Raw genomic sequence first — 23680 nt, forward strand, 5'->3', positions numbered from 1 at the left:
GACCCAGATGCTACCATTCTTATCTCAAGGTATGCATGCATAGATTTTTCAGGAATTCATGGTTTCCCAAATCATTTTCCCAAGGATGCATATTTTCTAAGGAATGGTCCAAAATTCAACGGAGAAGATCTGAGTTTAACTTTGAAGCATATATCAGATTTTTGTGATTTTACAGAGCTTCTTAGAGTTAAGCATGAGGATGTTTGCATTATGTTGTTCTATGATTCATTTCAAGGGAAATGTAAACAGTGGATTGAAAGCTTCCCTACCAAATCCATTAAGTCATTTGAAGACTTTTGGCTTATGTTTTTGGAGGAATGGATAGATAGATCAGATGTGGTGGCAAACTCTCCTTCAATTCAAGGTTTCAAACAATGGAATAATGATCATAGTAATGGAGAAACAAACGAAAATTTTTCTTTGTCCTTGTCCTCATATCTAAAGTCATTTGAGTGTAAGGCAGAGGATAAGATGAAATTTTTGGATGAATTTGCTAAAGATATTGAGAAAGACATTGAAGGTTTACAAGGTCAAATTCAGGCATATAGTCTTCATAATCATGATCATTATTTTCAGCAGCTTTCTATGGCAGAACACAAGGAGAGAGTGTTGCTTCCTTTCTCTTTCACGATTGAGGAAGAGTACACTGCTGTTGAAGATCAGTTTTCACAACCAGAAAGTTATGAGAACCATGTATTCTGGGATCCTATAGCTGACTACATGGAAGAGTTTTACTCTCCAGTGTTTCAGTTTTTCTATGAAGATCAGAGGCAATTTCAATGGCAGCGGTCATCACAATATCATATTGGCTCTGAACTCCGATGCAGTCAAATAAATCAAACATCAGATAAGACAAATGATTGGCTACATTCGAAATATCATGTTGCTTGAGCTACAAGTGGAGCTTGCAGCTGATAGGGTAGGTAGGAATGTGCAAATAAGCTCAGGGTAGGTTGACTGAGCATCTGTTTCAGTAGGTGCAATTGGAATTCTTCATTCAGAAATAATTAGAGGCTTGAGGAGCAAATTGGGCAGAAGTTCAAAGTTTTCTTCTAGAGGATGGATAGCGGCACTGGAGCTACAGGTTCTTAATGTACCACAAGGGCACACTATCCCTAGTGGAGCCACTGTTATCACTGTAAAACTTCATTAAAAAAGTTTGGACAACTTACATGGTTTCTCAATTCTTGTATCAGTCATGGTCAAGTTATTTTTATGTTTTAGAGTCTAAGTCATAGGGTTAGAGTTTCATGTCCATATTCAAATAAAGTTTGATAGCCTCATTCCATGTCCTAGAAGCCTCACCATGTGTTTAGAAGACATATCTCACATAATTTCGGAGAAATTTTGAAACTAGCTATGAATCCACATTTTCGTAGCGTAGACAGTGTAAAAATCCTGTTTTGCGCTACGAAATCAGTGTTTTCATAGCGCTACGAAACCCCTGTAGCAGCCTGTTTCAGCGGAAAAAACTGTTTTAATAGTTAACTTCCAGAAGCTTTCCAGAGCAGATGAGAACTCAATTTTGCAAACTGAAAGAGGCGTTTCTTCCTAACATGTTGAACTAAAAAAACCTCTTTCAGTTTCTTCAAATCCATTCTGATCTAGGAGAAATGAAGGACCAAAGTTGCGCTACGAAACTGCTGTAGGTGCAGTTTTTCATCTCCTGTTTTACACCTGTTTTTCAAAGACTCATTCTAGGCGGTAGAAAAGATGTTTCAAAAAACCAAGAGAGGTTTTTGTTAAGCACGTATTTTTTTACAAAAACCTCCTTCAGTTTTTTCAAATACATATTTTACGAGAAGTTATGACCTCTGTCCCAAGACCTATTTTTCAGCCAGAACAGAGCAAGGGACAGTTTCCTGTTTGACACGTGTTTTTCAAGGACAGATTCTGAACAGCTGGAGGAATGTTTTAAAAAACCAGGAGAGGTTTTTGTTCTAGACAACATGGGATACAAAAACCTCCTTCAGTTTCGTAAAATGTGTCATGGATGAAGAGATAAAGGCTCTGCAATTTTCAAGGATCTAAACCTAAAAACAGGGAAACATGTTCCCTAATTTCTAGGGTTTGTCATCAGCAGTTGGGTGACCACGTGGGAGGCTTCATCAAATTCGACTTCATGGAGTGTTAGGTGTCAAAGAATGCTTTAAATGTTTAGATAAGGTTGTTGTAATCATAATAAGGAGTTACACTCCTAGTTGTATTAGGTCACTAGCACTCCTAGTTAACAGCTAGTTCTAATTAATGGTTTGTTTTATGGTTAGAATAGGTGTCACTGATGGAAAATTCGAATTCTCTTGATGAGGGATGATGGAATACTAATTGTAAATGCTTTATATAGAGCAAGAGGTCAAATTAGCAAAGGGTTGGAAACTTTTTGGCTCAACTGCTGCTCTATGTGCAGACTGTGTATATTTTTAACCTAATGCAGAATTTCTACTTAGACAACTCAAGATTCATGAAGAGTTCTTGTATGTTCTTGTTTTGATGGCATCTTCCAATACTTACATTGCAGTGAGGTTTACTTATGATACTTAGAATTCATCAATGATGCTCTGACTTCCTTCATAGATAAACTAACTGTGTTTCACTGTTTTATATTTGCATTTCTGCACTTGAACTCTATAATGCCTTGACTTCCATGCTAGGTAGAATGTTTTGGCTTCACTACTCAGGATTCAAAGAGGGTTTTTAATGTCCTATTGTCTCATGGCTTTCCTCTTTCACTTACTTGCAGTGGTATGAATACATGTTACTTAGAACTCATCAATAATGCTCTAACTTCCTTCATGTATTTATAAACTGTGTTTCCTTGCATTGTATCTTTGTTTTGTTGATGTATAAAAACTCTTTATGCCCTGACTTCATGTTAAGCTGATCTCGCTGTGGTACTGAACATACTTTGACTCCATAGCCCAATGGTAGCCAACCTTCATCTTTCAACCTATAAACATATACAATCACAAACCATAGAGTTAGCCATCTATCTTATTCTTTAATCAAAATCATTAACCCTTTGAGAGAGCCCTCTCAGGCTGAGGAGGCTAAGCCTCGGCCAAAAGTTTGGTTTGAAATAGTTACTCAAAGTCTTCCTGATCAGCAGCCTTCCAGGGCCTGATTTTGAGATAACAGCTTCAATGACCGCTTTAATGAGAATCAGCCGACCCGCTCGAGAGAGGTATTTGTGATACCATGTCTGAAGTCTTTTTTCCACCTTGGCTATCAGCCAAGTCCAGTCAGCAATTTTGTAGCCAAGGGGTTTTATTCTATACCCCAAACACTTGATACCGTCATCAAGGGTAGATGAGGTAAAGGGGAAGCGATGAGTGGTGTATGCTATTTCATGTCTAGAGCAACCAACCGCTGTGATAGAGGATTTAGTATCATTTACCATCATTCCCGTAGCTTGCTGAAATAGGAGAAAATTATTGTGAATGGTTGTGACATCTCCAATGCCTCCATTGAGGAATATGAGGATGTCATCCACAAACAGTAGGTGCATGAGAAAGAAATTTTCCGATATATTAATCCCAGTAATCTGATGCCTCTCCCTGGTGGCAATGATAAGCCTACTGAGCCCCTCCATGACAAGTAGGAAGAGTAGAGGGGAGAGAGGGCAGCCCTGTCTGAGCCCTCTTTCTGATGTGAAGAATGGTGTGGCTTCCCCGTTGAGGAGAACATTATAAGGCACATCAGTAATGCAGCTCATGACCCATTTAGTGAAGAGGTATGGAAAGCCGAGGTGTGTCAGAAGCAATCTGATATAGAGCCAACTGACTCTATCAAGTGCTTTGGATAGGTCCACCTTCAATATCATGCCTTTCTGTTTTTTAGTGTGGAGGGTATGAAGGAGTTCCTGAGCAGTAGCTATGGCTTCATGGATCTGACGGTGGCTTAAGAAAGCGAATTGTTCTGAAGAAATGTGACGAGATAAGATAGGCTTCAGATGATTGGCAATGATTTTGGCTACAATTTTGTATAGACAGTTGCAGAGATATATGGGTCGGAAGTCGTTGAAAGATGCAGGGTGGTCGGCTTTAGGGATGAGAGCGATGAAGGTAGATTTCAGGGCCGAAGAAACTCTACCTTCCAGCCTGCAAAGCTCGATGACTTTCAGGAGATCAGCTTCCAGGATGTCAAAGAAGGCTATATAGAACTCAATGGACCATCCATCCGGTCCAGGACTCTTGTCTTTTTTAAACCATTTGATGGTCGCTTCAAGTTCCTCCATGGTCACTTCCTGAGTAAGGTCGATATGATCCTCTTGAGAGACGAATCTGGGGAATTTCTCGACCACCCTCATGATTTCGAGTATGTTGACCTCCCTGGGTGCCTTGTATATGCATTTGAAATGATCAGTTGCGAGCTTTGCCAGGTGCCTCTGAGATGTGACGGTATGGTCCTGATCATCTTTTAATTCCCAGATTGTATTGATGGCCTTCCTGCCATTTGCATAATTGTGGTAGAATCTTGTGTTGTCATCCCCAGCAGTGAGCCATATGGCTCTGCTCCTCAGCCTCCAACTTTCTTCTCTTTCTTTCAGGATCTGTGATCGTTTGGATATGAGAGAAATGTACAACTCCTTGCTTTCCTGAGTAGGGAAGGTGCCTCCTTCATCTTCCTCATGTGTAGCAATGATCCCTTCAGCCTCGCTTAATGTGTGGTCATCACAGAGTCGCTTCTGATGGGCCCAGAGCTTGGAAATTCTTTTGAGCTTCGATAGCTTCCTGGTGAAGCCTTCAATAAGGTTTTCACCGTCTCTGATGGGGTTATTTTGCCAATACTCAGTGATCATCTGTGTGTAGGATGGGTCCTGTAACCACGATGAGTTAAACTTGAAGGGGCTCTTTTTTTTGTTGTGAGAGTCAGAGATCTCCAGGTAGATTGGGCGATGATCCGAGATGCCCCCTGATCCAATCCACTGCCTAATGTGGCCAAAGCCGTTGTGTAGGGGTTCTTTAATTAGGAACCTGTCGAGCCTCCTGGCTAAGCTCTGTTCACCGCATCGATTGTTAGACCAGGTGTGTTGGAGTTTTGCCATAGGAGTATCTATCCAGTGGTGGTCTTCCAACAGAGTAGATATAGTTTCAGAAAAGGGGTCCACCCTGGCACCATGTTCCCAGGATTCACAGAAGCCCATGGTGAAGTTAAGGTCTCCACCCATTATGATGTTATCTTCACGTAATAGGGCTGATCCCAGAAGGGAGCTCCAGTAGTTCGCCCTATCATAGCATGGGCCAAATACATTGATGAGGCGAAGGTTTAGTTCCATGGAGCGAGCATATGCATCTATTCCAATATATCCACGGCCACCCCAAGAATTGTTTAGCCTCAGGGTTTTATTATTGATGCCGATAGCCAATCCACCGGATCTCCCAGCAGCATCTAATGCAAAGAAGGTCCAATTGGGTAACCAGGATTTGAATATGGGTATAAGAGTGTCTGCAGGACAAAGAGTCTCTTGTAGAAAGATAATATCCAATTGTTCTAGGGAGAGCAATCTCCGGAGGGCTAGTTTTTTGGGGTTACTAGCAAACCCTCTGCAGTTATAGGATAGAATCTTCATGACGGTAAGGAGGCAGGGCCAGTCTGTGCTCTAAGGGCCCTAAAGATGGTCTACTGTCATCCAATGGCGACTTCAGCATCTGCAGTATGTCTAGCTTTAGATATGCGCGATGGCCTGCCCCTGGTGTGCTTGAGAGAGGCAGGCGCAGAATCCAGGGCAAGTCCAATAACATCTGGGCCTCTGTCTTTAGATCTGGGCTGGAGGGAGTATCTGGGGGAGCAGGGGAGGATTGGGCCGGGGGCTCTTCAGAAAAATGGGGGAGAGTCGGCGAGCTTGAGGAGGAGACCAGTGGAGGGGAGGGGATAGGGCAGTTGAGAGGGGGAGGGAGAGGAGCGATGGATGTAGCAGATGTAGGTGCAGTGTGCAAGTGATGCAATAGTGTAGATGCAGAACTATGATGATTAATCAGGGGCGATGAAATGCAAGGTGAAGATGGGGCAGACATACCCGGCATATCGTTCCTCATCGGTGCAGTGTCTGCAGGAGCTGAGGCAGTTGATGCGCGGGTCCAGACCCCAGTCGAGGAACTCGGCGGATCTGGAGGAGATCCATCAACCTGTCTCTGAGTATCCCCGGGCTCCCCTGAAAGTGGATGAGCAGGTGATGGGGGGGGCGAGCCTGAGTATCTTCATGGTCTTGTACCATTCTTTTATGAAGAAGAGGGAAACCCCGATAGAGATGCCCAACTTTGTGGCATCTGCGACATCTGTATGGGATTCCTTCGTAGTCTATGATCTGCCTCCAGGATGTATCCCTCCATTGAATCGTGATGTATTCCAGGAGGCCGCCCCTGGTGTCCAGGTTGATGAGGAGGCGTGCGTAGGCCATCATACTTGAGTGTAAGTACGACTTGTCGTAGTCCATGAAGCCACCGATGGCGTTTCCAATTCTCCTGAATATGTCTTCTGACCAGTACTGCAGGGGGAGTCCGGGAAGCCTGATCCATACCGGTCCAATCCCAATCTGCTCAGTTGCCGTGTTGAATAAAGGGGTCCATCGCTTGAGAAGTATCGGGGTGTGTTCGAAGTGCCAAAACGAGGATAGGACCCAATTTGTATGGTCGGCACGAGCGAAACGAAATTAGAACCATCCTCTCACAAAGGTTTGTACAAAGGGGATGTCAACCAGATGATGACCCCAAACTTCCATAGCCTAGGTCTTGAGTCGTTCAGCCGAGTAATGCCTGCCTCTGATGCATCCCACGAGGACTCTGTCTGCGGAATCCATAATCTCGCCCCACTGAATATCCTCTTCGAGCCTGAGAAAAGTGTTCTCAGCCCTGGATTTAAAGCAACGGTACTTTTGTTTGTGGCCAAATCTCGCCGGAGGGTTTGATACCGACGCGGGGCCGATACCCTGGAGGGGAGGAACGCTGGGAGCGGGGTGCAGGGGGTTGGTGTCGGAGGTGAAGTGAGGTCCAGAGAGAGGCGGGATCCCGGTGAAGCTACCCGATAGAGCTCCGGCTAATGAGGAGGCGGTTAAGGGGGGGGCGGAAGGCGGAGGGACATTAGTCGACCGGGGGACCGAGGAATGATGAGGGGCGGAACTAGGGTTAGGGTTTATGCAGCCCGCCACAAAACCCAGGGTGGCCGGAGAGTGTGGAGGGGTAGACAAAGCCGGCCAGGTGGGGGGGGGAGTCCTGGAGAATAACGGGATAGTGACCTGTCGGCAACCCATCGGAATAAGAAACCAAATTTTCCAGGAGATCTGTATGGAACATACCTTGAGCTGTAGAGTAGGGTGTACGCCAGATGGAGACGCCCTCCAGCGGGTCCTCGGAGTAGTCGATAGCGTCCTGTTCCTCCATGTTGACAGCGACAAACCTCGAAACAACAAAAACCTCAGTACAGTTAACCGCAGAGACGTTAGGGTTAGGGCAGAGTCCATAAACGGTTATGGCGGTCCGGTAGCGAAGGAGGCAGAAGCGGTGCAGGGGAGCAGGGGAGAGCCCGTGCCCGTGAGCGGTGTAGAGAGTGAACGGTGTGAACGGCGACCAGGGATAACGGTGCGAGTGACCGGGAGGAGAAACAGCGCGAACCGCAGAGATAAAAACAGAAACCCTAACAGCAGCCGTCGCGCTCCATTTCCGCAGATTCCAAGAGGCTAGCCCCCATTTTCTTCATCAATATTCTTATTATTAATAATATAAATATTAGCATTATTATAATTTATACTAGTGTTTAGTAATATTAAAATCTATTTTTTATTAGTTTTTAATCTTTAGTTATATAAGATAATATAAATATTATTAATTTAATTTTTATTATTAATTTTAATCTTTGATTATATTGTTATATATATAAATAAAATAAAAAGTTTCAAATATTACTAAAACCGTAATCTTTAGTTTTTATATATATCGATATAAATAATTATATTTGATTCTTTATGTTAAACATATTATTAAATCTTATATATATTGGACATAAATATAAATATAAATTACTATATAATATTTATATATTTAAGGATATAATATAAATATTATTTATTAGTATATTATAATTTAATTTAATATAATACAATAGAAATATGATTAGTTATTATTTTTAATCTTTGATTATTATATTTTTTAATTTTTGGTTATATCGATAAATAAAATAAAAGAGTAAAATACCATTAAAATTCTTATAAATATAGTCGTTATTAAGTTGATATATAATATATATATAAATATATATATATATATATATGAAATAAACAATTAATAAAATAATAAAATATTATTAAACATTCCCCTTTCCCTCCCCCAGTCAAATATAGTTGTTATCTTCTAATTGTTAGGTTGACATGTCTCCCTATTTAACCTTCTTCATAGCTCTGTTTCTTCACCGTGTCCTGAAGATGAACCACACTTGTTGGTTCGAAATGTGTCCACCAAAATCTTCAATGTGATTTCTTCCTAAAAAATTCTTTATACATTATTTAAAAATAAATAAAATTTAATATATATATATATATATATATATATATATATATATATATATATATATATATATATATATATTTAATTATGAAAAATTACATAGTGAACAAAATCAATCTTTAAAATTTTCTTATCTTTTTAATCATCGAAACTAAATTGAATTAACATTTTAATTAAGAACTTTGTGTAATGATTATAATATGATTCTTATTATTGTGTTTGGATAGGGAATTCATAATTAGATATTTGGGGAAGGTTTCTTATTTCAACTTAAGGTGGATGAGGATCTCTTGAATATCTTTTTTTAAAATTGACGGCTTAGATTGATTCCAAAGGGAATATGCTCATCATATGCTTAGTCTTAATGTTTATCAAGACTTGTTATAAAGTTTTTCAGGTTGCATTGACTATTAATAAATTAAAAAAAAATATTGGCTCCCTATCCACCAATTTCCTATGGATTTGAGATTATCTGAATTCTAATAAGTTCATATTCTAATTAGATGGGGAAATTAACATATAAGCAAATTTTGTTTAGCAAAATGGTCCATTTTACAATAAGATGTGTAATTCCTTTTTTTTCTCAAGTTAAAGCAGACCCATAACCTTTAGCCTAGAGGCTCGTTCTACATTAAAATTAAAAATTATGTTCTCAATAGAAAAATAATATCGGTTATATATATATATATATATATATATATATATATATATATATATATATATATATATATACTTTATGTTGTTACACTAAACAATACTAGAATCGCTCTGCAAGAACCCTAGCAGACCCGTGACTGCTATGAACTAAGTTGAGCCGCAACCTTAACCCTCTGACAGTGTCAACAGCGTGGAAAACCAGGGAGACATGTGCCAGGCTGGGATGGAAAAGGAAGCTGGGGAGGGAGAGATCCCCTTCTACCAGGACGCGGCAACAAGGGACTCCCGCCAAAATCTAAGCAACCAGCCACAAGCGCAGGAGATGAACCAAATGACAAGACCTATCCTTGGGGTGCGGTGGCAAGCTCATAGCAGGGGAAAATGCCTTCCATGTGCAGCAGAGAAACCGAAATTCATCATTCTGGTGAACCAATTGGAGAGGTACAGAAGCTTTATGAAGGACCACGTGTTGATCTGCAAGTTCATATGAATGTGGCCGATGGAGAAAGACCTTATCAAGTGGATACAATAGAAATGAAAACCCAAGGGCCATATCAAACTTAAGTTAGCAGCTAGAGGCTTCTTTACGGTAATATTCTCAAACCTGCAAGATAAAGAAAGAATATTTGAAAATGGCCCATATTTCCATTATAATGTTGGTCTGTTTATGAGATATTGGGAAGAATTTTATGACCCAGACAAGGATAAATTCCTGGTAGCCTCGGTATGGGCCAGACTGTTTGGCATCCTAATGGACTTTTGGGACACAGAAATACTAGAGGGTATTGGGAATACGATAGGACAATTTGTCAAAATAGAAGAAACGACAAAAAGAGGCAGATATACATCCTATGCGAGAATCTAATACGAACATAGTTGAACCCATACCTGAATCTGTGGAGCTAGAATACCATGAAGAGGTTTGGCAACAAACCTTAGAATATGAACATATCCCATTCAGATGTCGAAGGTGCCATGAATATGGACATTTATTTAAGGAAGGCCCACTAAGCATGGAGGAGATGGAGAATAAGGACAAGCAACAGAAGAAACCACAGGACAACAAGGAAGGGTTCCAAGAAGCTAAAACCAAGAGGAGGCAACCGAAGGAACCCCATAAACCAGGAAAAGAGCACCAAGCCCAGTCGAGTAGTAAAAACAGTTTTGAAGTATTACGGGTGGAAGAAGAAGAAGAAAGCGAGACCCAACCCATGGATTATTAGGATAAAGGAAAAGAGAGCAGCTTGATTGAAGTCAAACCAACACCCAAGCAGAAAGCCCAAGGATATCTCACTGACAAAGAGGACAAAGAAGAATGGGTTGGGATGGAAAACACCATAATGGAAATCGATCCAAGCAAGGGAGAGGAACTTAGCATGGAAGAAAAAGTCCTGAAGAAACTACTAAATGAATGGAGACACTTAGATGAAAGATTCATTCCGAAAGACCAAAAAAGACTGTACAAAGAGACTTTCCAACAATGTCAAGCCAAGCAAGGATAGGAACAAGTCGAGATTATAGAAAAACTAGGGACATACCAAGAAAACCCCAAAGAGTATCGAAACAAAGTAAAAGGGGGGAAAAAAGGGCTCAAAGAAACCTACAGGAATCCATACAGATTATGGAAGAAATGTTAGTGAACACACGTAGGGTCGTACCATTATCAACGGTATACCAACAATTAAATAAAGTTACCCAATGATATTAACATACTGTAACATAAGAGGCCTAAACAACCGAGGAAAATAGAGATACTTAGTAGAGAGACTGAGAAAAAAGAAACCCCAATTAATGCTTCTTCAAGAAACTAAGATCATAGGAGGGAAACTAGATGAAATTCTAAGTAAGATGAAACCGAGGTATGAGGGAATGGCAATAGACGCAAGAGGAAGCGCAGGAGGGATATCAATTTTGTGGAATCCAGCAAAGGTAACTATAGACTACTGGATAGGCATGCAACGTATCCTCAGAGGGTGGTTTCACCTCATTAGAAATAAAGAATGGTTCCTTCTCTCTAATGTTTATGGACCACACATTCTAGTAGAAAAGGAAAACTTTCTTCAGAGGATAAAGATTTTAAGACAAATGCATGAGGAAAAGTTATGGTTATTAGTAGGCGACTTCAACCTAATAACATCGTTGGAGGAGGAAAAAGGAGGAATGCGAAGGGACGAGCCAGAATTGGAGAAATTTAGGGATATCCAAGACGAATTGCACCTGGTGGATATCCCAACAATCAATGGTAAATATACGTGGAACAAAAAAAGGGAGGAAATAGGCAAATTGCATCTCGTCTTGACATATTGCTGGCAACACAAAATCTTATAAGCCAGGATGTTTACTGTGAGGCATCTATCCTACCATGCCTGGGTTTGGATCATTGACCTATTAAATTAGAAGTGGAAATGAAACAAGGACATTCGAATAGACCCTTCAGGTTTGAAGCCTTTTGGCTAAGAGAACTGACCTTCATTGAGAAAATGAAGGAATGGTGGAAAGGGAGCGGGAAAGAAGGTAGAAATCTAATGCATACTTTCCAACTCCGTCTCAAAGAGATAAAGGGTAAAATTAAAAAATGGAACAAGGAAGAGTTTGGCAACATTCAACAGGAGCAGGAATTGATCCAGGCTAAGACGAGGAAAGTACAACATCAAATCATCAATGAAGGTAGGACTGAATCTCTAGTGGAGGAGGAAGGACAGCTGATAAATAAATTAGAGGAAAGGAGACAACAATAAGAAATATTGTGGAAGCAGAAATCAAGAATCCAATGGTTAAAGGAAGGGGAAAGAAACTTTAGGTTCTTTCATAAAGCCATGATCCAACATAGGCAGAAAAATAGGATATTCTCCCTAGTCGATCAGCAAGGTAACCGCTTACTCAAAAGGAAGACATGGAGAATCTGTTAGTTCAACATTTTCAAAGCCTACTAATGGAACCCAATCTATACATGGGGGAGAGTATAAACAAATCACTCGGCACATTCCCTCCCCTGGTGAGAAGGGATCAAAACATGGCCCTGCTAAGGGAAATCTCTAAGTCAGAGGTATAAGAATTTATCAAAGGTTTGGCAGAAAACAAAGCACAAGGCCCAGATGGTTCACAGCTGAATTCTTTCAGGCTACGTCGTCATTCATGGGGGACGATATTGTGAAACTAGTGGAGGAGTCTCGATGCAATAAAAGAATGCATCCAGCCCTGAATGCAACCTTTTTGGCCCTCATCCCTAAAATGGAACACTCGAAAGAACCCCAAGGTTTCAGACCTATAGCACTCTGTAATATAATTTACAAAATCATTCCTACAACCATGGTGAATCACCTCAAACCTATCCTACCTAGTCTAATCGCTCAAGAATAGACAGGTTTTGTTAAAGGGAGACAAATAGTCGATGGTATTGTGATGGCACAAGAGGAAATAGACTCATTAAAGACCAAAGATACCAAAGGAATGCTGGTAAAATTAGACTTATCAAAAGCCTATGACCACCTGAGCTGGAAGTACTTGCAGGGAATAATGAAGGCATTTGGCTTTGATGCAAGATGGATAAGATGGATAATGTCGATGATATCGACCCCATTTTTTTCAATCCTCCTCAATGGGACACCCATAGAGGCATTCAATGAAACCCGTGGGCTCAAGCAAGGTGACCCGATATTCCCGTTCCTATTCATACTGGCTGTGGAAGGACTAGGAAGGTATGTAAAAGAGAAAGTTCAAAGGGAATAGTATACAGGCCTCAGAATGTGGGGGAATGATTTACCTTTAACTCACCAACATTTCGTAGATGACATAATGATGTACTAACAAGCAACCCTCAGGGAAGCCAGAGGGTTGATGGAGATCCTAACTGACTTCATGAGCGCCTCGGGGACGGAGATAAATAAGGAAAAATATGATATCTTTTTCTTTAATACGAAAGCCCCATCACAAGATTTTCTAGCAAGAATAATGGGATTCCGCATTGGTAATCTCCCCACAAAATACCTAGGAATACAGCTAAGTGACCAACAAACTAGAGTGGCAAACTAGAAGGCCTTGCTGGAAAAGATCCAAGGGAGAATGCAGAATTGCACATTCAGATGAATGAATATGTTGAGTCGTGTTATATTACTAAGAGCAATGCTCCAAGTGATCCTGATTTACCAATTATCTAGCCAAGCGATGCCTAAAACAATTTTCTAAAGGATGATTGACATCTTCAAAAAGTTCTTGTGGCAAGGGCCCAGAACAGAAAAAAATGGGCCCTGCTATCATGGAATTGGCTCAGCAAACCCCTAAAAGATGGTGGATTAGGTCTCAGAGACCCGTACATTCTCAATCAGGTCATGGGGGCAAAGCTCTGGTGGAGATGGATCCAGGGAGGAGCAGATCTATGGAAGAAAATATGGGGGAGAAAGTATGGAATTCCAAGCTCGATTGAAGGATGGCTAAGAATCCATAATAATATTAAGGGATCGACCATATGGAACTTAGCTTCAAAAAATATAGATCTGATAAGAACCCATAGCTTTTGGGAAATAAGGGGAGGAGACAAAGAAAAATTCTGGGAAGAGGCATGGCGACAAAGAGAAAAACTCAACAACAGACCTAAGCTAGGAGTAGTATGTCAGTATACCAATAACCCTATAGACCAAATAGTAAAAAAAAATTGGAGCTTGGACCCAGGATAATACTGGAGAAAATGGAAATAGAAACAAGATTGGCCAAATGCTCCAAAAACCACCCAATGGGAGGTTTATGAGAAACAGATGGAAACCCGAAAAATTGCAATAGTGGAAGGGCTGGACATAATAAGACGGGGGTATAGAATCAAAGGGATGTTTACGATTAAAGAGCACTATCATCTGCAAGAAGTGCACCACCTGCAACAAGGGACACAGATATGGGACGGAATCTGAAAAGACAAGTCATGGCCGAAAATGGCTTTCTTCATGTGGATATTTCGACATGGGCGAGCACTTACTTGGGACCAACTTAAGAAAAAAGGTTTGCGGGGACCCTTGATCTGAAATATCTGTGCCGAACAAGCATAAATAATGGAACACCTGACCAATGCCTGTAGATGCAGTGAAAACCTGTGGAGAAACCATGAACAACTCTTTGGAGTCAATGACAGGAACCAACCTAGTATGAAAGAAACAATGGACAATTGGTGGAAAAATCCTTACCAAAACCCCATTCTGAATTATGCCTGGAGAATATCCTTAGGCTTCATATTATGGGCAACCTAGAAGGAAAGAAATATAAGGATCTTCAAAGAAGTAGAACAATGGAAAATGATACTCCAGAACATAAGGGAAACAATCATTGCCGAGAAATGGTATGCAGAGGACTGGGGAAAAAATACACAGGAAGAACGAATAATGATGTGACTAAGCTTGAAGCCAAGCATGATGAGCCCCACTGTGTGGAAACATCATCCCCCACATTGTGAGATTGCGAACAGTTTCACATAGCCCCAGAAAGAATTCATTAAAATCAACTTCGATGGAGCTGCAAAAGTGAATCTGGGGGCAGCAGGGACTGGAGGAGTGTTTAGAGATGACAAAGGGAATACGGTTCACCTATTTTCCATTGAATGTGGAATTGCGAGCAACAATGAAGCAAAGCTCCATGCATTGAAGTGAGGATTGGAAATCACAGTAAGGGAAAGGTTTCAGAGGCTGGAGGTGGAAGGAGACTCGAAGCTGGCAATAGACATGATGAAAAAACTCCAGCAAGGAACATCATGGGAGAAAATTAGCCAAAGATGGAGGACTACAAAGCTCATCCAAGAGGTTGGTAATCTAATTCGATAGATTGGCTACATTATCTTAACACATGTCCGCGAGACGGGCAACGTGGCAGCAAATAATCTTGCCGACTAGGGGTGCAGGTAGGTAGGTAGAAACCTGGATATAAGGGGAGAAGAGTTAAGACAAATGGATGAGATAAGAAGGCTAGAGGAGATTCTAGAAAACAACAAGGAAAAGGGAGAAAACCCCTGATCGGGGTGTGGCAGGGAAGAAGGGGAGAAGACGGAAGAGGTGGGCCAGAAGGGATGGGAGCTAGCTGCACTAGAAGCTAGCCACCTGGGCCCAAAGAAAGATGGGGTATTGGGAGGTGGCAAGATGTGACAACAGGCAGGGCAGCACACCGGACAAGGTAGGGTAGAGGATGGTACCGAGATAGTACAGGTGTGGTTGAGGATGGAAGAGAGCGACGGAGGCTTGGAGTCAAGCAAGAGGGTGGGTAGACCAACGATGGAAAGTGGCATGGATTTAGAAGGAAACCCACCGCAGGAGCACCCGACAGCACGAGTGAAGTAATGGAAGGTAGTAATGGAAGGGTCAGGGGGACCTCATTCCGAGGAAATCAAATGAAAGATTAGACGGGAAGAGGAAGAGGGCAAGTGGGGGGGGTGGATGGAAGTTAGGTGGGGCAGCTGGAAAAAGCAGCAAGAGGCAAAGGCAGACAAGAGAGAAGGTAGCTGCATGCAAAGGGAGAAGGAGAAAGAACATGCAACGGAAGGTGGTGGATGCATGTTGGAGGATGTCGAGAGTATAATGGGCTTCACTGCAAAGCATTCATATGTTTTTTTTCAGTTTCCTTTCTCGTTTGCATCGCAAAAATGAATGTTACAGAGGAAGCCGAGGAGTGGGTTGAGGGAAGGCAAGGCTTAGAATGAGTCAAGCCCTGGGTTGTCTGGGATTCTAACCCATCCAAATGGAGATTCTATGCCTAGAATGCTAATGGAGGGAGGGGGCTCGGGAATTCTATAGTGTATCTTTGGGTAGATGGGATTTGAGGGAATGAGCACATGTAGACCCTCATAAAGGCGTATATGGTTGGAAATCCGTCGGAGGTAAGAGCTCAAATTGCAGAGTGGGAGAGGGAACTGAATGACAATATAACCAATCAGGATATAGAGACAAAAGAATGGGAAGCCACGGTGAGAGATCCAAGGAACACCAAAGGGAGACACGTTATTTCGGCAAACAATCTAGCAATACTGGGTTATGAAGAACATAGTGTCCCAAGAAATGACATGATACAAGGAATAGGAGGAGCGAGAGGAGACCCGGAAAAAAGAGGAAGCCCAAACAACGGAACCCAGTATGAATTATCTTCATAGAGAAATTGATGTTGTCCATATTCAAGTGTACAAAAACAATCTCGCACTGAATAAGATAGAGCAAAGCTTACAGGACATGAAAAGGAGAAAACCCCCGAGGTCCAGTGTGAAATCCCCAGCCCTGGTGGACTCATCTGACAAATGAAATAGGTCCTGAAACACATTTTTGTTTTATGTCAGATAGCCTTTAATTTTTTAAGATGAAATTTATAGTAGATAGAACTGCAAATGTTGCTTGGATGGTGTTGAAAAATTTATTCAAATTTTGGACAGCATTTAATGCAGACAGGTGGCCAATTGACCGGGTTTCCTGCGAGCAGGTTGAAACCACCTGCAAAGTTTGTTAAAAATACTTCTATGGTCTGGAAATATTAATAGAGAAAGTACTACCAAGCTTACAAAAAAAAATTATTGACATATACTTAAAAATATATTAATAATAAAAAAATCATTTTAATTTGAGTGATAAAATGTCTCCATGTACATGTTATATAGAATATTTTACTGTCAATTATGTATATATTATATATCATTTTTTAAAAAATTATGTATAAATCATGAAAAAATTAAGTTTTTATGGTTAAAATGTTTATTTGGTCCTATATATATTGTATTTAGCATTCAAAAAAATAATTTAAACAAAGAAAAATAACATTGTATTTTTCACTCTAAAGAAGTTTGTATGTGAAGAAATTTCAATTGTGTCATCTATGTGAAGAAATTTGATCTCTCTCAACTCATGTTAGATCTGCATTTAAAATGGGTCTATGTTGGTTAATATATAATGTACACATTGTTGTAATTATTTCCTTAAGTAATTTGTGATGTATAAATATTCTTTTTTAATTAAGGTTTCATTCTAACAATAAGTTATAGTATTTCTCTTTATCACAATATGATTTTTGAGAGATTATCATTATTATTGTAATAAAAATTTAAATAACATTTTAACAAATTATGGATAAATAATTGAAATTGAATTTTAAAAGTATTTATATGGTAAAAGTAATTTTCAAAGGTATATATGTGAGATGTATTTGATTTATTTCAATGAATTATTTTATAATAATGTAGGAAAATGGCATACATAAAGTTTAGTGAATATAATAATACAAAAATTATTAAAGTAATTGTTGTCACCTTCTGTAAAAAAATTCTTTACCTGTCAAAAAGGTGCAATAGAGAAGAAACGTTTGCAGTCATATTTCTAGCTACAAAAGCACTCGAAGCTAAATCAGCCCCACTCTATTTGATAGTGCTCGGAATTAGCTTTCCAACGGTATATGGAAATCCCTGAATGGACCTCGGAATGAAAAGTTAGAGTAGAATGAAGTTTCCCTTTGAAAATCTAAGGACAAGGAGAAATTTTCCTAAGTATAAAATCTCGGATCCCGCATTTCAAAGTTTTTAAAGAAGTGGTATTGGAGGTCAAAGAAAATCAGCGACCAATGATCATTGATATCAGTAATCGACAATCAGAGGTCCCGCATATCGACAATCCTACATATCGGCGATCCCAAATATTAGAGGTCCCAAGGCGCAACACAATAGCAGAGGCATTTCACCGATATGTGATTAGCAATCCCGCACATCGGCAATCCCACACATCATAGGTCTAAGGAATTGGGGCATCAAGAGATCGGTGCATCGCAATTAGCGATCAAACAAGTGACAACCTTTTAAAGTTGTGACATCACATATAGTTTTGATTGTGATTAAATTCGCCAGGATTTGAGCCTCTAGTGTTAAACCATCGGGAATGCCTTGATATATTTAACAAAGAAATCAGTCACAAAACTAGAAGAGGGCTAACCTTTTCTCTCTCCTCAAGGGGGGCACATGGCTGAATATCATTAGATCCGATAAATGAAACATGGCTACACATGATTGGTTTTGATACATGACACTTGGAAACACATGGTTGGTTCTGATAAGGGACATGTGACAACTAACGTTAGCATGGCGTGGAAGTACGATGGACACGTGGTAGGTAGATTTGGCATTTTAAGGGGTCATGAGGGGCCAAATCAGGGAGACACATGTCACCACTCACAAGATGACATGCGGTGGAGGACGACTCTGAATCAGCAATCGACGATTAGAGGATGAGTATTGTCGCTCCTAGTGAAACCTCCAATTGCGATCTGCAGATAAGGGGGCTCCGACATAGGGGTTGGCTTGCAGTCACATAAGGAGCTAAAGAACCAAGGGCTAAGCAAAAAATGTAATCAACGTTCAGCGATCAAAGAGGTGAAGAGTTGTAAACCCATGTTATGAAACTGTCGATTAGAATTTTTCGATAAAGGCGCTCTAACGTGGGGGATGGCCCACGGTTGTAAAGAGATTAAAGGACAAAAGGCGCAGGGCTAAGAACCAAGGGTGATCCCTCATATCGATGATCGCAGGATTTGGAAGGTGCAACGAAGTGCAATGCTATGAAATCACCGATTGCAATATCCCGATACTATGGGCCCAAGGCGATGCATACAAGTGGCATATGTTAAAGGTACGATAGAGGCAGCTCCGATATTGGAATAAGAACAAAGATTTTAAAGTTTAAAGAATAAAGGACTTGAAATAGTTTATAAAGAAAAAAAACTCCCGACAAGAGCCTAAATTCCTTAGCTCCTGAGGGCTAAGTTGATGGTCATAGCCCCCGATCATATGATGAAAAAGTATTGAAAGGGCTCAAAGCAAAGGGGGGCTAAAGGGATCAGAGTTTGTTGTTTCACAGAGATTATTGCAGGTAAATATTGTGATAAGCATAATCTTTAATATTACACTATGGTTGTTTTATGAGTCATGTTGCATTCCTATAACATGGTACAGAGCTTTGAAAGCATATGGGTCAACAACTGAGGCATTAAAGGAAGACATGGATTAGGTGGAAATTGGGATGGGCTAACCCTATGAAACCCCTTGTAACAAGAAACTAGGGTCAACACTGATAGGGGAATGAATTCGACTGCACTATGCCCATGTCTGCAGTGAGTAAATGAAGGTATGGGGGTTTGGGAGGATTTAATGGCTTAAGTATGGAGCTCCATGCAATGAGGATATGAAGCATCACCTAGATGACCTCCGTTTTCGCACCATGGAATGTGTTAGGTTCCTATACCAATAGGAGTCATAATTTTGAGTGAATAAGGTTAAGCCTTGTAACATTGTACACACCTTTTCTTTCTGAAAATTTTTTCCATATTAAAAAATGAAAAGAGGGTATGTCCTAAAAGAAATATCAAGGGACAAAAAAGAAAAAGAGAAATTCAAAAAAATGAAAATATATGAACCCCAAAAAACAAAAAGAGACCATGGAAGTGAGCAAGGCTAAATGCCACTACTTTTTACTTTTATGCATAATAATGATTGTGTGCAGCTTGTTATTCATGCCACAATCCATGGTAATCAAATTGTTTAATATTGATTATATCATGCTTTGAATTTTATGTCTATAGTTAAAGAATAAAATCTGACCAAACAGTTTAATCTTAGCAGATCATTATAGGTAGAGAAAATAAAAGGAGCTCATAAGTTTAATTTGAGCCCTTGGATGATATAAGGTTAGCAATAGATAGTTTGTTTTATTAAAGAAAATATAGAATAAGGGTTTGTTAGCCTAAATGCACCCAAAGAAATGAAGAAAACATGTTAAGGTAAGAAATGGGTAAGTAGAAGAAAGGTTGCTGAACTACAAAGTTGATTGGATCAAAACACATGCATCAGGCTTAGACACATATTTCAATATGTATGATCAACTGTGAAAGCAAAAACAAAGGTTTGCAAGTTAATGTGATTAACTCCCCGTCATTCATTTTTCCCCTTACTTACTAATTTCCTATCCACAAGTATGCTCTAGCACTTTAAATCCTTCAAGTCAAAGAGGCTTAGAGCATTTATCTAACTTTTGGTGGGACCGGACCCTCGGCTTAATGACTTAAGGACATCAAGTGATAGAATCCCCTTCATGAAATTCATCTCCCCCTCATTACCCTAATAAAACCCATTTTCCTAAGGTTAAAACTCTTTTGCCTAGGAAAAGTAAAAACAACTCCATGTTAAAGCCCTTTTCATTCAAAAAACCCACAAAATCATCTTATCCTAAGTATTGAGTATATGTAAATAAAGCACACAAATATTACATTTACATTTATACTTAAAGTTATACCCACTCCGCTCATCACATTTCATATTAGTTTTTAATTTAATTATATAAATTCTCGATATATATATCCCCGTATATTAAATAAATCCCTTAAATAAATATCCCAACCCTTAGTTTTGATAAAAACTATACAATTTACCCCTTATCCCGACAAAATAAATAAAACCCGTCATTAAACCCTGCCCGATCAACTAAGCCCATGATTAAGTCTTAAATTAATCACAAACCATCGGAAATTAAAGCCTTGGGCCCCCCGAAACCCATGGTCTTATCACCCGCGCACCTCCCTCGCATGACTGTCGTCTGATCATCTTCCCCTTCATCCAACGGTCCACAGCCATATCGGCCACACCATTACCCGCCCGATCAAGCAGTTTTCTCTAGGACCCCGACTGCTACGTGTCGCGCTCTGGAGTAGATCAGGTGACCCCTCCGAAATACCGCCCAACCTCCATAAGCACTGTGATGGCCTGGGAAACCGCCTCCCCGCTCAACCCACCAAACCGCCTAATGTTCATTCATAAAATTTTCTGCCAAAAAGTAACCATTGCTCCATAAAAAGTCCGAGAAGCCCTTTTTCACATTTTTACTCATTTTCTCTGTGAACCTCTGCGAACCAGTGTGATTCCTGCAAACGCCGAATTCACCATTTGAACTCTGAATTCACTCCTGAAGAAAGTTGCAAAGACCCCAGTCGACCTCTCAGTCTATACCAGATCCATTCTAACCTTTGCAACTGCCGTGAACTCCAAATTTGCAAATAATTCACCCAATTCTAGGTATTTCACCACGAGTTACCACTCACCCTTTCAAATTTGGAAAACGTTCAGCCTGTGAAGTATTTTAATTAAGTAAAATTAATTGAAAAATACTTTAAATTTGAAAACCCATGGCCAAACCCTCTGAAAAATCCCAGTTGCCGTGAAAAACCTCTGAATTAAACCTTTAAAGCCAAATTTAAATCCATAAGAACTAAATTATCGCTACCCCTATTGCCATGGATGTTAGACCTATCACAACTCCACATTTGGACTTGGACCACCTTCCCCTGGCTGACAGGGATTTCCAAATTAATGATACATCTACCCAGACCCTCTGGCTTAAAATCCATTGTTTAAGTAGGGAAAGATACCTCAACCATACTGATGATATTGGCCTTTTGGAGTCAAATTTGCCCAAATACCAGTTCCCAAAGGTACATGTTTTCCCTGAAATTGTCCACCAGTGCCATGCCTGTTACATTTCCAGCCTGAGAGATATTATGTCCCCTAACCAAAAGATTTCGTTCACCATTATAGCTGATTCCATTAATGAAATATTGCAAATCCAACCAGGTCAAAACCTAACCCCACTCTCCATTGGGGATTTGCTAGACCAATACTCCAAGTTGAGTCTGTCCAGGTTAGCCCAAATATTCCAGACATTCATTATAAAAGAGTGTATATTCCCAAAGATCCCCTGCATATGTTTCTGCCATGTTCTCCAAAAGGGGCAAACAAATCATCACCATGATATCATGTGTTCTTGGCTACACCACTAATGAATTTGTTGATGAACTTGTCCTGGCCTTCATGTTAGTTTATACCCGAGAACAGCCTCCTACTGTTTTGTACAATTATGTTGAGTTCATAGCGGAGAGAATGCATGAACAGTTCACCAGGATGCACAATGAGAGAGTGTTAAATACTCATCTATCCTCTACCATATGTTCCTATACTACCAACTAGACAGATTTCCTTTTTCCCTTCAGAGGCTGGATACCAAAGGCCAACCCAAATCTGTCATTTTTTGGACCCCGCTGTTCCATAAGTTTCAGTCACCATATACCTATTCAGATTTCATATATTCTTTTGTTCATCCAATCATGACTATATTGATAAGAAGCCCTCCACCCAAGATAACTACAGAGATCAAAAGGGTCCTTCAGTTGTCTAAACAAAGCAAAATGGGAGATTGGTACCTTTACCAAAACCACACAGAGATAAGAATTTATGGTTGCCAGCTTGCACCATATAAACTACCCAAATACCTCCCCATGAGGTTATTTGCTCTAGAGTACTATAGACAAATAATGAACTCTGATGAGATAAATTTTGTCTCGGCCAAGAAAAGATCACAATTCAAAGTAAAAAAATGCTAGAGAAGCAGGGGAGGAGGCAGACCAAATTTTGCAGCAAATGAAGTTCCAAAAGAGTTTCATGTGGAGGTATGACCCTCAAGAATTTATGACCAGATTAAGAAAGAAGGTCAAGTTGGGACCTTATATTCACCACCCCATACCAGAGATAGAAAGATATGCCAATCAATCTGAGTGGGTGGAAAATACTCTTGTAGACAGAGACAGTACAAAGGTAGATGTAGAGAATACCTTATGTGACTTAGAAAGATAGCTTGATGAGAGCTCATTTCTGTAGGTACCTGAACAGCAAGAAACAGCCATGAGCACCCCTCCTATCATGCAGACTCCTCAGAATGAGGAAAAGAACCCCAAAAGGACCAGGGAGGAACCCTCAAGTTCAGGAATGGGCACATCAAATATACAATATGAGACCAGTAAGAGCAAAAGAACTAGGCTATATCATGTTTCAGAGCAGGAAGACACAGAAGGCTCAGTAGAAATAATTGATACTGAGCTGGACAAAAGTAAAGGCACAGCTCCATCTAAGGAAACACAGGGGCCATCCTCATCACAGACCCAGATTTCAGAAAGGCAGCTAAGTGTAGAAGTATCCTCATTCAGTAGGCCTGCTGATAAGGATAAGGATATAAAAAATAGATATAAAGAGATCAAGATGAGAAATGAGAAAATAAAGGCCCAAACTTATGCTCAGTATCTCAAATTCACACCTACTAATCAAACCAGGTTGATGTTTTCTTTCGACATCAAAGAAGGAAAACTACAGATGTCCTTCATAAAACCAACTGCACAACAGCCAAGGACATCAGCAGAATACAAGAGAATTGATTTTGAAGTGATGGCAAGGGATATTCATCCCATATACCAAATTGAGTTTCATAAACAGGCTGGAGAAATGATTTACTCCACCCTTACAGGTAAATCCATATCTACCCATCAACTGAAAAATTCGTTGACCACAGCTCAATATCAGTTAGAGAAGGCCTCCTCACAGGCTAAGGATACTAGAATCAAGTCTTTGGAAGACTTAGTGATTGAATTAGGACATGATCCCAAAGACATTAAAGCCACTGAGCAGCTGATTAAGAAAAAGAACGATGACATTGTAGCAC

Source organism: Pinus tabuliformis, chromosome 1_2, assembly GCF_031772625.1.
Source record: "Pinus tabuliformis cultivar Carrire ecotype Pingquan chromosome 1_2, CPIR1, whole genome shotgun sequence".
Taxonomy (NCBI): domain Eukaryota; kingdom Viridiplantae; phylum Streptophyta; class Pinopsida; order Pinales; family Pinaceae; genus Pinus; species Pinus tabuliformis.